This window comes from Marmota marmota, unplaced genomic scaffold (assembly GCF_001458135.2).
Source record: "Marmota marmota marmota unplaced genomic scaffold, marMar, whole genome shotgun sequence".
NCBI lineage: Eukaryota > Metazoa > Chordata > Mammalia > Rodentia > Sciuridae > Marmota > Marmota marmota.
This window is the reverse complement of record NW_025999977.1, coordinates 22,947,468-22,960,763: the sequence shown is the minus strand read 5'-3', so window position 1 is coordinate 22,960,763 and position 13,296 is coordinate 22,947,468. Positions and strand designations below refer to the sequence as shown.

General features: G+C 42.6%; 1 long non-coding RNA gene across 2 annotated transcripts; it reads right to left on the bottom strand.

Moving 5' to 3' along the window:
• Positions 1 to 645: 645 nt before the first annotated feature.
• Positions 646 to 13,018, bottom strand: LOC107137115. Of its 2 annotated transcripts, none has more exons than XR_007348079.1 (4): positions 12,825 to 13,018; positions 2,683 to 2,814; positions 1,620 to 1,704; positions 646 to 1,102 (listed from the first exon to the last, which is right to left on the bottom strand). It is a non-coding gene; the product is annotated as an uncharacterized LOC107137115 (long non-coding RNA). The 2 variants fall into 2 exon arrangements; XR_001502799.2 differs by lacking the exon at positions 12,825 to 13,018 and adding an exon at positions 3,278 to 3,770.
• Positions 13,019 to 13,296: the final 278 nt, after the last annotated feature.

Here is a 13,296-nt window from a genome sequence, read left to right as displayed (position 1 = left end):
CTGTAGAAAATTAGGAAAATCCTAAAATGTGCAGGAGGGAAATAAAATCATCCCTAAATACAAAACCTTGAGAAAATTTTCTGTAAACAGTTTGGCATATTTCCTTCATGTGCAATGTGGTTTTCAGAGGCCTGCTTTTCCTAGCCCCTCAACCAGTTCCTGACTCGTAGGTATTTGGAGTGTTCACAGAAAAGCCCAACCAAGGAGCCACTGAGCACTCCAGACCTTCCAAAAGCTTCTGCCTTTACTTTCATGAGGTTTTCTCTCCAAAGGGACCAGCATGACGCTATATACTATCATCCTATACCCTCAACTGAAAGTCAGAATTTTGGAGCCGAATTGTGGAGAAATTTGGAGAACTGATAACAACAATTGAAATACCCTTTCCTCACTGAACTTCTTATCCTAAGCACAATGAGATTTGGTTTGTATCTGAGCCTGGCTCCATTAGAAGGCAGACACATCACCCAAACTAGTAGGAGTATAGAGTTACAGCCCTGGTAACTATCTAGGTCATACACCACCCAGCCTAGATCTCTAGGTGCTGTCCAAAAAAAATGTAATGTGAGCCACATAGATAATTTTTAATTTTCTAGTAGCCATATACAAAAGGAAAAAAAAAAAGAACAAGTAAAATGAAGCTTCATAACATTTTATTTAGCCCAAATATCCAAAATATTTTATCAGCATATAATCAATATTTAAAATATTAATGAGACGATGTATATTCTTTTTTTAAGTGATAAGTCTTTGAAATGTGGTGTGTATTTTACCCTCACAGCATTTCTCAGCTTGGAGCGGCCACAGACCAAGTGCTTCATAACCAAAAGTGTTAGTGGCTACCATATTGGACAGTGCAGTTCCAGACCAGTTTTAGCTCCATTTGGTGTCCCACAGCAGCCTCTCCAAACACATCCCCATTCTCAGGGCATTTCACAGCTGGTCTTAAATGCCCCAAATGTGGAAAAAATGGAGAAAGGATTATGTTGCATGCTGGTCAGACCCTGCCCCTAGAATACCAGTTCCCAAGAAGCCAAAGCTGATGGAGTCTCTGTGGATCCGCTGATGGTGGTGGCTTCTCAATATTCAAGCACAGATGACCCTAGGAGAGACAAGAGAAGTAAACCCCACTTCAAAACCCTTCCACTGTATATGTATACTGCATATACAAGAATGCTGGTACTCAAAAGTCAGCCACCTAGTATCAAACTTCATTTCCCACAGTTCCCCGCGAAGGACCTTAGCTGGAGCCAAACTGAAGAAACCTGGAACCCACAGGTATGCCTTGCGTTTTCCTGCCTTCATATCCTTGTTCATGCTATTTATTTCCAGCTGGAATGTTCTTACTTACTAAATTCCTACCCAATTCTGAGGCCCCAATTCTTCACCTCCTACCTGAAAAAAATTATTTATTTATTTATTTATTTATTATTATTATTTTTAATTACAGTGTTGGGGATTGAACCCAGAACCTCACACATGCTAGGCATGTGCTTTCACTGAGTTACATCCCACTCCCCCATCACCCTAAGTCCTGAGTAAGGGTTTTTGTCTTCCTCTGACTTCTACATCACAGTTCTCAGAATAACCAGGTCAGATGGTGTTAGTTTCAAACATACCTTATTTGCTTTCCCCTTTAGGTTGAAAGCACCTGAAAGGCAGAGGTCAAAGTCTTACTCTGTTCCAAGTACCTTCAGGATCACCCTGAAAATGATTCCATTTTATAGGTGAGAAAACAAAGAACAAGAGAGCAAACTAGCCCAAGTCGCTTAGCTAAGCCCTGGGGCTTCAAGCCTCTCCCGTATCCACTTCCTACCCCTGACTTGCCCTTCATTTTCTAACACGGTACTGTGAACTTCTTGGACATAAATACACACTTAATTGTTTGACAATTACTTGGGAGTTTTCCCAGAGCTCTAAACAGAGTGTTAGGTGATTTACTAGTCATTTAAAAATGTGATTCTGCAATCTGTATTTGGGGTAAAAATGGGAGCTCATAACCCACTTGAATCAAAGTGTGAAATATGATATATCAAGAATTATGTAATGTTTTGAACAGCCAACAATAAAAAATTAAAAAAAAAAAAAAAAATCAACGTCCTGAGCCTTACCACTGAGGACCTGGACCATTCCTGCAGGCCCAGGTGTGGCTCATTCCTGGGAATCCCACCCCTCCTGCACACAGCTCAGCTCAGGGGAGGCACCCCATCTATGCTGCTCTTCCACAAGACCAGCTTTCTTCTGTCTTGATGTACAGTTTGTGCACAGAAGACAAGAGTCTAGATAGCAGAATCAAAGTCCGTCAGGACACAAGGGAATCCTCCCTCATTTCTATCAATGCTATCAGCTTATTTGGGGCTCTTATCTCGAAGGAGGCAATTTAATCCTCCCTCATGGAATCCAAAAGTCACATACCAATTCCCCACGGAGCTGAGGCAATAAGAAAAGAGCAAAGTTTAGTATTACTCCTTGATAAGAGTCTTGTTTAAACAAGATCACATATAAAAGCCCATTTGATGCCCACACCCTTCTCCCCTCAGCAACCCTCTCTCCTTTCTTCTTCTCTTGTTTGTAAGATAGCACGATTGTGCAATCTGCCGGGCTCCTGGATAGACCTAATGAAATTGCTTTCAAGCCCACAGAGGTTTCCCAGGATCCTTTGTTAGTCCCTCATTCCTGCACCTGGGGCTCCCCTGGGGCTGGTGGCAGGTCTGTTCCCGGGCACTTCCCAGTAGCACAGGCTTGTTGACATTTTGAAATTAGAGCAAAGTTCAACTCTGTGGTTGGCTTCAGCACCCTAGGAGATGCGGGACCCTGGTAAAAAAAAAAAAAAAGCAAACAATAGTGACCTGGGAAAAGTTCCCTCCCCAAACAGCACAACCCTGCAACATTTTGGCAACAGTTTTCTTTGTGGTGAGTCTCTGGCTCCTGGACAGTGGAAACACCCAGGAATGGAAACAGCAAAGAGAAAAGGCCACTTGTGCCACTCGAAAGTTTTTTGGTGGCCTTCCTCCACTCCTTCCCTTTTCCCACCAGAGTTGTGTTTTTTGTTTCATTTAAGTTTCCAATAACAGCATGACCACTGCCGGTTGAGGCCCTGTTGTGCTCAAGCTCCGGGGCAGAGCCATCCCCTCCCTTTATTGCCACAGCTTTAGACTCAGCATTGTCCCTCAGGCCCTTCTGAAGATGGTGCCCTCAGAGGCAAAGTGGAGATAACACCGTGCAACTCCAAGTTAGGAGGGTAGAATGAAGTCATGAACCCTGGCACAGCACCTACCTGCACAGGCCACGGGTTCTCAGCCCTTGATGAGGACAGGAATGTCACAGGAGATCACAGCTACACTCAGAGAAGACAGAGCGGGCAGTGAGGCCCCTGTGGTAGACCCTGACCACATGGAGATATGGCAGATAGGACCCAGGGGAGCTTTGGATGAAGCAACCAACTCCCCTACTCAGCCTGATCTGCAGGATTCCAGGCCAAGACCCAGCAGCCGTTGGCATAAAACTCTTGTACATTCCACACCAACTGAAAGGGCTTTTGTCCCCACACGGGAAGAACAAACAACAAAGGCAATTGTGTGTCTCCTCCTGCACCATAGAGCAGGCTTGGAGAGAGAAACTTTTTTTTCCCCAGGAGTCCAGATTTGCCCAGAAAGCCAAAGTCACTGATGTAGTCAAATGTAACTCTGGAGGAGTGTGTTAGCTAGGTTCCCCCCAGTGTGGCAGGGGACCATCACATGCAGAGCACACACACACACATGCATGCACGAATCCCAACCAACCCCTCCTGCCCAGTGGAGCAGAGTAGAGTCACAGATGCTTCTACAAGGCAGTAACCGCCCAGTCCCCAAGAGACCTGGGCTGACCATTCACCTTCCAGTCCAGACCAGACTCTAATGCAGCGCCCTTCTGACACTGAGGACAAATTCCTCACTCTGGGAGTAAAGACTGGAGGGCTACATCCTCTGGCTCAACAGACACCAAGGCAGCTAAGACTGTCACATTTCTGATTAACACTGCTTGGCTATATCTACATATGAATATCACCTGGCTCTTGCTTCTATCAATCATAACCGATTTATAGAGTAGAGAAGCAATCTCGCTGCTTCTCTCCCAATCAAAGTGCAAAAGTTCATTTTTCCTTTTTCCATCCTTTGCCTATTTCTTATTTCTTATACAGGTGCCCAGCTGAATTCAGCTAGCCAGGATCCAGGAAGGGTCCCTGGGCAAGGCTGCTAGAAACTGAATGACAGCCATAAGGGACTATAATACCACCTGTGGCCAGCCAATCCTGGAGGAAGGGAACTAACGGAATTCAATTGAGACTCTCCTGTTCATTTTGAATCAAGGCCAACTGTCTTTTTTAGCTTTTAATAAGATGGAGATATTGAGACAAAAGGTTTCTTCCATCTTCCTTTAAACCTGGATTGGAATAAAACCAGCTTTTATTCAAAAAAATTTCCTACTAATTTGACACCAAATGTCTGTGGAGGAAGAGCGGTATAACCTGACCTCTGACCCCAAATGGGAAAGTACTGCCCAGTAACACAGAGGGTCCTACAACCCGCCATGGGTCACACTGTGCTTTGTCTTTTCAGGCCTCACAGCCGACACATTCATGAAGAATATTAGGCAGCATCAAAAACCTATTTTCAAGAAATCTATTCCAGGGTCCCTTCAAGCTCATGTCACTCATAGCCTAAGAGCCTGAAACTCCAGGCCACCCACAGAAGAGAAATTACACCGAAGAAATCACTCCAATTGGGGGAATATAGATCTCCTCTTGCCATTTTCTCCCTCCTTATCTTCTCTTTTCTTTTCTACTTGCCATGTTAGGAGGCGGAGGGTTTCGAAGTCAAAATGTGCTAGATGAAGCTGGGCACAGTGGCACACAACTCTAATCCCAGCAATTTGGGAGGCTGAGGCCAGACATTGCAAGTTCAAGATCAACCTAGGCATGTAGCAAAACCCTGCTTCAAAATAAAAAAGTAAAAAAAAAAAAGACTGAGCACTGTGGTGCACACCTATAATCCCAGCGGCTCAGGAGCCTGAGGCAGGTGGATCATGAGTTCAAAGCCAGCCTCAGCAAAAGTGAGGCACTAAGCAACTTAGTGAGAACTTGTCTCTAAATAAAATACAAAATAGGTCTGGGGCTGTAGCTCAGTGCTTGAGTGCCCCTGAGTTCAATCCCTGGTACACCCCCCAAAAAAGGGGGGGATTGGGAATGTACCTCAGTGGTATAGTGCCCATGGGTTCAATCCCCAGTACAAAATAAATAAATAAAAATTTAAAAAATCTGTTCGAGGAAAAAGATGTTCTTATGAAATGAAATAACTATACATTGTGTTATTGAATGGAATAACCCAACTCAATTCTCCTGCAGTCTTGGCTGCCAGGACACTCGGCGTGCCATTTGGAGATCGGTTATAGTAACTGGTACATTCAGATGTCTGAGCCAGCCTCAGCTTTTAGGCCTTGTATCTTATTGTGTCCCAAGTTGAAATATCAGAGGTGATCTTTGTGTTGTGCAAAAAACCTTTCATGGACAAGGGACTTGGGAAATCTAAGAATCATTCCTGGTTCTGCCCGCAATTGACCCATCCACCTTGACCAAGACATCACCCTCGATAAGCTTCCATTTCCTTGTTTTTGAAACTTAACAAGTCTCTCAAACCTGCCCTTTAAGAGAATCACCCAGGGAGCTCTTAAATACACAGAGTCTCAGAGCCCTCCTCTGGACAGGGGTGGAGTCTACCTTTAAACCAAGCAGTCCAGTGGATTCCTATCATCTGGCAAGTTTAGAAACCACTAACAGGCTCCAGTTGTGGCTCAGTGGTGGAGCACTTGCCTGGCATGTGTGCAGCACTGGTTCAATTCTCAGTACCACATATAAATAATTTAATAAAATGAAGGTCCATCAACAACTAAAAATATACATTAAAAAGTTAAAACAACAACAACAAAAGGAACCACTAACAACAAATGGTTGCTAAAGTCCCAGGCTATGCTAGGATCTATAACTTATATAAATAATCTTATAGAAAAGAGATATAATTTATTAGTGATTTTTTAATTATAGATCTTGCATTTACTGAATATAGTTTATTATGCTTCTCAATTTTCATTTGTTAACACATGAGGGACACACTTTGTATTGCCCTTTGCAAAATGAGAAACCTAGCCCAGATTCCTGTGGCTTTCTGCTGGATTTCTCAAAGGCCAGGCCCTCCCCTCTCCTGCTGCAGATGTCTGCTGTTTTAGGAGTTCAGCAAATGTTTCCCCAGACACCCGCCTGCCTCACCTCACCACCCTCCCCTGGGCGTTGACTCCAGTTTCTCCTTATCGGGGAGGCCTTTCAAGGGGCTAAGATCACAGCTCCCTCTCCCTATCCGCCACCTTCCTCCCCCACATCATTTTTCTTCTTAGCATTCATCACTATCTAACATACTGAATATTTTATTTATCTATCTTGTTTGTTATCTGTCCCCCCACCAGGGCATAAGCTCCTCAAGGACAAAGATTTTTGTCTGTTTGGTCCCAGCTATAGCCTCGTGGCCTGAGCTGGAACATAGTAGATGCTCAATAACATTAGTTACTCAACCCAGGAGATGCTTGCTTTCCAAATGAATGAGTAAACAAACTTCCAGGAAAGCGCCCCATGTTGGAGCCCTTGGAAAAGACCATCTGAGCCTAAGCCAGGCTCAGCCTTGTGGCCACTGTGCTCCTCAATGTGCTCACTGGTGACTCCACACCCTGCTCAAAACTCACCCCTGGAGGCCCCAGGCTAACTGTCCTCTTACCCCAGCTGCTCTCCCTCCCTTTCCACAAGGATGCAATGAGAACCTGGTTACCATCACTTCAGTATGAACATTTGCCTAAGAACAAACTTTTCTCCTTAAAAAGAGGAGAGGGCTGGGGATATAGCTCATTGGTAGAGCACATGCCTAGCATACCTGAGGCCCTGGCTGGGTTCAATCCCCAGCACCGCAAAACCAATAAATTAATTGCATTAAAAAAAGGAGGGGGGGGAATTGCTACTAGGATCCACTGCTCACCAAATAGGATAAAATAGGAAGAACAACAGGACCACAAGAGAGGTAAGATTAACTTGGATCTTTTGCATAGAGGCCCAAAGAAACCGGTTCAGGTACTGTGGCTCTTCCACCTCCAGTGGTCTATGTTTTAGTATAAAGGAGAAGGTGAACTAGGGGGAAAAAAATGATACTGCAAAAAATATAGAACAAACAAGTTAACAAAAAGGATAGCGATAGTTAATACACAGAATGCCTAGTAGTACCAGGTATTGTTCTAACATTTATTAATTGATTTCATCTCACCACAACCAGTAGAAACAAAAATCTGCCCTGTTCCCTAAATCAGTAAATAGTTCACATACCATGCTTAGGCAAAACAAAAACCAAAAACATTTTACACCTAAGAAAAAACAAAATTAACTTAGCAAGTCCCTAAGCAACTCAACGATACCCTGTCTCAAAATAAAATATAAAAAAAGGGCTGGGGATATGGCTCAGTGGTTAAGCATCCCTGGGTTCAATTCCTGGGTATGAAAAAAGAAAGAAAGAAAAACCAAAATTAGGAGTTTCAGCTTTGACTCTTTCCTGGGAACCTGGGCTCCTGATCAGAAATAATTCTATGCCTGATTTTTGTTATGTTGATATGTAAAGATGTCATGGTTAGACTAGAGACCCTGCACCTGCTTTAAGAAAATGTAGGCCCAACACTCCAACATATCAGCTCAGGAACTGACTTCTTTAACAAAGACTCCTAAAGCGCAAGAAGTAAAATAAAAAAAAAATCAACAAAAGGGATAGCATCAAACTAAAAAGCTTCTGTACAAAAAGGAAACAACCAAGAGTGTGAAGAGAGAGCCTACTGAATAGGAGAACATCTTTATCACCTGCTGCTCATATAGGGCATTAATATCCAGGATATACAAAGAACTCAAAAAAACCTAACACCAAACAACACCAAATAACCCTGCCTGGCATGGTGGCACATGCCTGTAATCCCAGTGGCTCCAGAGGCTGAGGCAGGAGGATGGTGATTCCAAAGCCAGCCTCTGCAATTTAGTGAGGCCCTAGACAACTCAGTGAGACCCTGAATCTAAATAAAACACAAAATTGGGTGGGAATGTGGCTCAGTGGTTGAAAGCCCCTGAGTTCAATCCCTGGTACCTAAAACAAACAAACAAACAAAAACAAATAACTCAATCAATAAATGGGCAAAGGAAATAAATAGACACTTCTCAAAAGAAAAAATGTCAATGGTCAACAAACATGAAAAAATGTTCAACATCTCTAGCAATTAGAGAAATGCAAATTAAATCTATACTGAGATTCCATCTCACTCCAGTCAGGATGATAATTTTCAAGAGTAACAATAAACGTAAGCAAGGATGTGGGGGAAAATGATCACTCAAACCTTGCTGGTGGGACTGCAAATTGGTGCAACCATTCTGGAAAGCAGTATGGAGATTCCTCAAAAAACTAGGAATGGAACCAACATTTGACCCAGTTTCCCACACCTTGGTATATAGCCAAAGGATTTAAAATCAGCAGCCACATCCATGTTTATAGCAGCACAATTCACAATAGCTAAGCTATGGAGCCAACTTAGGTGCCCTTTAACAGATGAATGGGTAAAGAAAGCATGGTATATATACACAATGGAGTATTACTCAGACATTAAGAATGACTTTATGACTATTGCTAGTAAATGGATGAATCTGAAGATTATCATGCTTAGTGAAATAAGCCAATCCCCAAAACCTAAGGTCGAATGTTTTCTCTGCTTTGTGGAAAGCTAACCTGCAATAAGTGGGGTGGGGCAAGAGGAGAAGAATTGAAGTTCAACGGAGTAGACAAAGGGGAAAGGAAGGGAGGAAGAATGGGGAAAAGAAAGTGGAATGAATTGACACAACTTTCCTGTCTACATCTATGAATACACCACAGTGAATCTCACCATTATGTACATCCACAAGAAATGAATTTTTAAAATATAACTATGGGTAAATGGCAGAAAGAAAGAGACCAGATTAGGGGGAGAAAAGGGGAAGGAGGGGTACTGGGGACTGAATTAGAATGAGATATATTGCATGCTTTCATAATTATGTCAAAATGAATCCTACTGTCATGTATGACTAAAAAAAACAATAAAGAATAAAAAGATGTATATGGTCTTCAAGTTACGATAATCACATGAGAAGTTACAGCTTTTCCACGAGAAGAGCAGCTAGTATAGCAGCGACTAGCAGTGGTTTTTAGTTTCCTAGTTGCAATAACAAACAACCACAAACTTGGCAGCTTGAAACAACAGAATGTATTGTCTCACAGTTCTGGAGTCACAAGTCCAAAACCAAGGTGTCAGGCGGGACCTGTCCCTTGGATGCTCTAGGGGAGAATCCTTCCTTGTCTCTTCCAGCGGATGGTGGCTGCATCACACCAACCTCTGCCTCCATAGGCTCCTAGCCTTCTCTGTCTCCCTTGTTCTCTTGCCTCTTTTATATAAGATACTTGACATTGGATTTGAGGCCCACTATGATAATCCAGGGTAACCTTATTTTGAGATCCTTAATTACATGTGCAAAGGCCCTTTTTCCAAGCCAAGTCCCAAAGTCATAGGGGTTTAGAGTTAGGGCACGGACATATCTTTTGGGGACCACCATTCAACCCACCATAGTAGCCTTAGTAATTTGACATATTTGTCAGTTTTAAATGCTACTGTTATATTTTTGTATTTGGAGAGTCAGTCCTGAAGTCTGACTCTTTTGCACTCTCTATGAATAAATTTTTTCCTGTCCTTTTCAAAATCTTCTGTTTCTGGTTTCTCTGACAAGTCTGTGATATTTAACAAATCTGGTGCCATTATTATTAGGAGATGAGGAGACTGAGGCACAGAGTGGGTGATTACATGTGAATTACTTGAATCCACCCAGGCAGTCTGTCCCAGAAACACTGGCACCTGCGACTTAGCCACTCAAAAGGGAGACAGCATTAGCCTTTTTTAAAAAAATTATTTTAATTGTCCGTGACCTTTATTTTATTTATTATATATGGATATTTGGTACTGAGAATCGAACCCAGTGCCTCACACATGCTAGGCAAGTGCTCTAGCTACAAGCCCAACCCCTAGCCTTTAAAATAAAAAATAAGATTTTGATGGACCTTTATTTTATACATTTACTTATATGTGGTGCTGAGAATCGAACCCCGTGCCTCACACATGCTAGGCAAGTGCTCTACCACTGAGCCACAACCCCAGCCTCAGCAATAGCCTATTGACATTTAAACTTCCACTCTTTTCCCTTGACACATGTAGATCGGTGTTACTTTTACAGACTAAAAATCAAGCTGCCTCCATTTCACTACAGATTCTTCAACCTGGTTTTCAGTGGCTGATCGTCCATCTACAGGTGTACACGACGGCGTGTTATAGTCTTACATCTTTCCAGTCAGCACACTTGTGCACGGTGCTTCTGTGTCAGTGAAGAGAGCTGGAAAGGCCAGGCTTTCTGTCCTTCAAGACTACCTGGCCATGGGCTGGGGTGTGGTTCAGCAGCACTTGCCTGGTGCTTGCCTGGTCTCATTCATAACTTCAGGCAGTGATCACAGCCCCCTCTGGTCCATTCCTCGCCTTCCTGAAAGTCCAGGTGAATGCTGGATTTCAGCAGTCCTTCAGCCGCAAAAGCAATAAACAGCAAGAACAATTAAGGGACTCACCCGAACTGAAATCTAACTGGCAAAGAAAGAACTGGACCTGTACTTTCACCTGAGACATTGAGGAACTGCAAATGGGAAAGGCAGGGGAGACCCCAGAGAGATGAGGCCCAGGGGCTGCTGGAGAAACTCAGGCAGCTTCAAAGCCCTCCAGGGCAAGGACGGGAATCTCAAGGGCATCACCCAGCCTGGCATGTGCCCTCCTGAAACCCAGAAGTGCTGAGAGCTGTTTTGTAAACCCGGTTGGGAAATAAAAACTGAAAACCAAGCAGGAGCCCTGCAGCTACAGATATTGAACTTCCTGAAGGGTAACAGGGTCCCTCAGAACATCGATGCAACTGAGCGACATGACTCTGAGGCGCTTTGTCCCCTCTTAGCCTTCCCACCCCACCTCCTCTGTGCCCACCTGACTTTCTTAAACCTGGCTCCCTGCTTTCTGAGCTTCCTCCCTTCCACCAGCATCCTGCCCTCATCCTATTCCTAGTTATTGAAGAGCTATTGGAAAGACTGCAGACTTGAGAATCAGATCTGGATCCAATTCCCACTAACTGAATTTGGGCTTCAGTTTCCTCATCTATAAAATGGGGATATGTAGCTGATGTGAAAAAACCTGGCTGATAGGGTTGCTGTGATAATTATTGAAATTAAGCAAAAATATTCATAGAGTAATAGGCATAGAGTAGGTATTCAATAAATGCAGGTTCTAAGTTGGGCATAGTGGTACATACCTATAATACGTAGAAAACTGAACAATTTAGTAAGATCCTGTCTCAAAATAAAATTTTTAAAGGGCTGGGATATGCTGGGGTTGCGGCTCAGTGGTAAAGCACTCGCCTAGCATGTGTGAGGCCCTGGGTTTGATCCCCAGTACTGGGGTGGGGGGATAAAAAAATACACACACCCCCACACACACACACATACATACTACCATTTTTCTCTCCAGAACAGTCCTGCTTTCATTTCATTTAATTTTTTTTCTTTTTTGTAGTTCAAAAATGTCTTTTATTGGGAGAAAAAGAAAAAAAAAATAAGATGGCCATGCTATATTTCCTGTCCCTTTTCCTTGCCACTCATATTTATTTTTTTAAAATTTTATTTGTTATTAGATATTACCTCTTGCTAGCTCTCCTTTTATTTTCTTTCTTTTTTTAAATTTAAGTCTTATTCAGTCCTATTATAAAGTTGAATCGTATCTCCCTTTTACCATGTGTCTGGGTATTTTCACTTTTTATTAAATTAAGTTTCTATATGATTAGAGCTTGGGCAAAAAATCAATAGTTGAAGGCAGGCCTATTTTTTAAATAAATATATTTTTAAATGGGTTCCCTTTTGAAAAATCAGTATGTTAAGAGTCTTTTTTTTAAAAAGTCTTAAAACACCCTTGTTTAAAATAATTGAACAAATAAAGTTTCCTTTGAGATACACAGTTTTCAAATTATATTTTCATATTATTTTGGCTCTCAGTTTTTTATTGTCCTTCTCATTCTTCATATGTTTAGTTTAATTAATTACCTGCACTTATCTTTCTTCCTAGTTTTTCTAATGCTAATGTTATTTCTTATAACTCCGAGATGAGGTAAAATAATGCCTTTTAGAAGAATGTTTAATAGAAAATTAAAATAGCTCTTCCTGAAAAAAAATCATATATATATATATATATATNCCAGCCCCTGGCCAGTTGCACCTGCCCACATGCTTTTGCAGCCCTGTAGGGGCTACTACAGGGCTTGAAAGGAGCCCTGGATCTCAAGGCTGCGGACATAAGAGCCAGAGATTTCACCCTATCCCTAATTCGCAGGGTGATTATGAGCAGTCAATTAAGGGAACAATAGCAATCAGTTTTCCTGTGATTCTGAAGGAGATAAAGAACACAAGGCCACCCAAATAGTTTGAATGCCATATAATATAGAATATAATGCTACTGAGCTAACTAGAGGCAAGAATGATCTGTATATATGGTGCTTATAATATTTAAAGGCCATTTGACAACTTTGGCTTTTGAGAACACGAACAGGCAGAACAACCAACCCGCCAGGATCTTTAGTCATGTTCGGGAATAGGCAAATGAATGTTAATCAGAAAATTTACCTGGCATGCAAACCCAGAGCAGGTAGGCTCCATGTGGCAGTGGACAGAGGAAGCTGGAACCCAGAGGTGGGGCTCAGAGTGGGGTGGAGCCAGGGGAGTTCAGGCTGAGGGCGAATCCCCACTTCTTATCCAACCTTTCCTGAAAGAGGCTGAGCTCCAAGATCCTGGTCTGTCTGGTTTGGAGAGTTTCTGAAACCAGGGAGACAACTCATAGCTTTTGCCTAAGGGTCATTTACGTCTCTTTAGACCTCAAAAAAAAAAAAAAAAAAAAAAAAAAAAAAAAAGGAAAGAAAGCTGAGAACTGGGTGGAGAAATTGGGCCAAGACTGCTCTTGGGAGCTCAAAACCAAGGGGCTGGGTCCCACAGATTTCTGTGTCCTAGTACCATCATTCCTACTAGTCCAAAGCCTGCAAAATCAAGCCACTGCCTCATGACTTTGTTGGTCTAATGCCCTGTGGTTCGAAACAGCCAA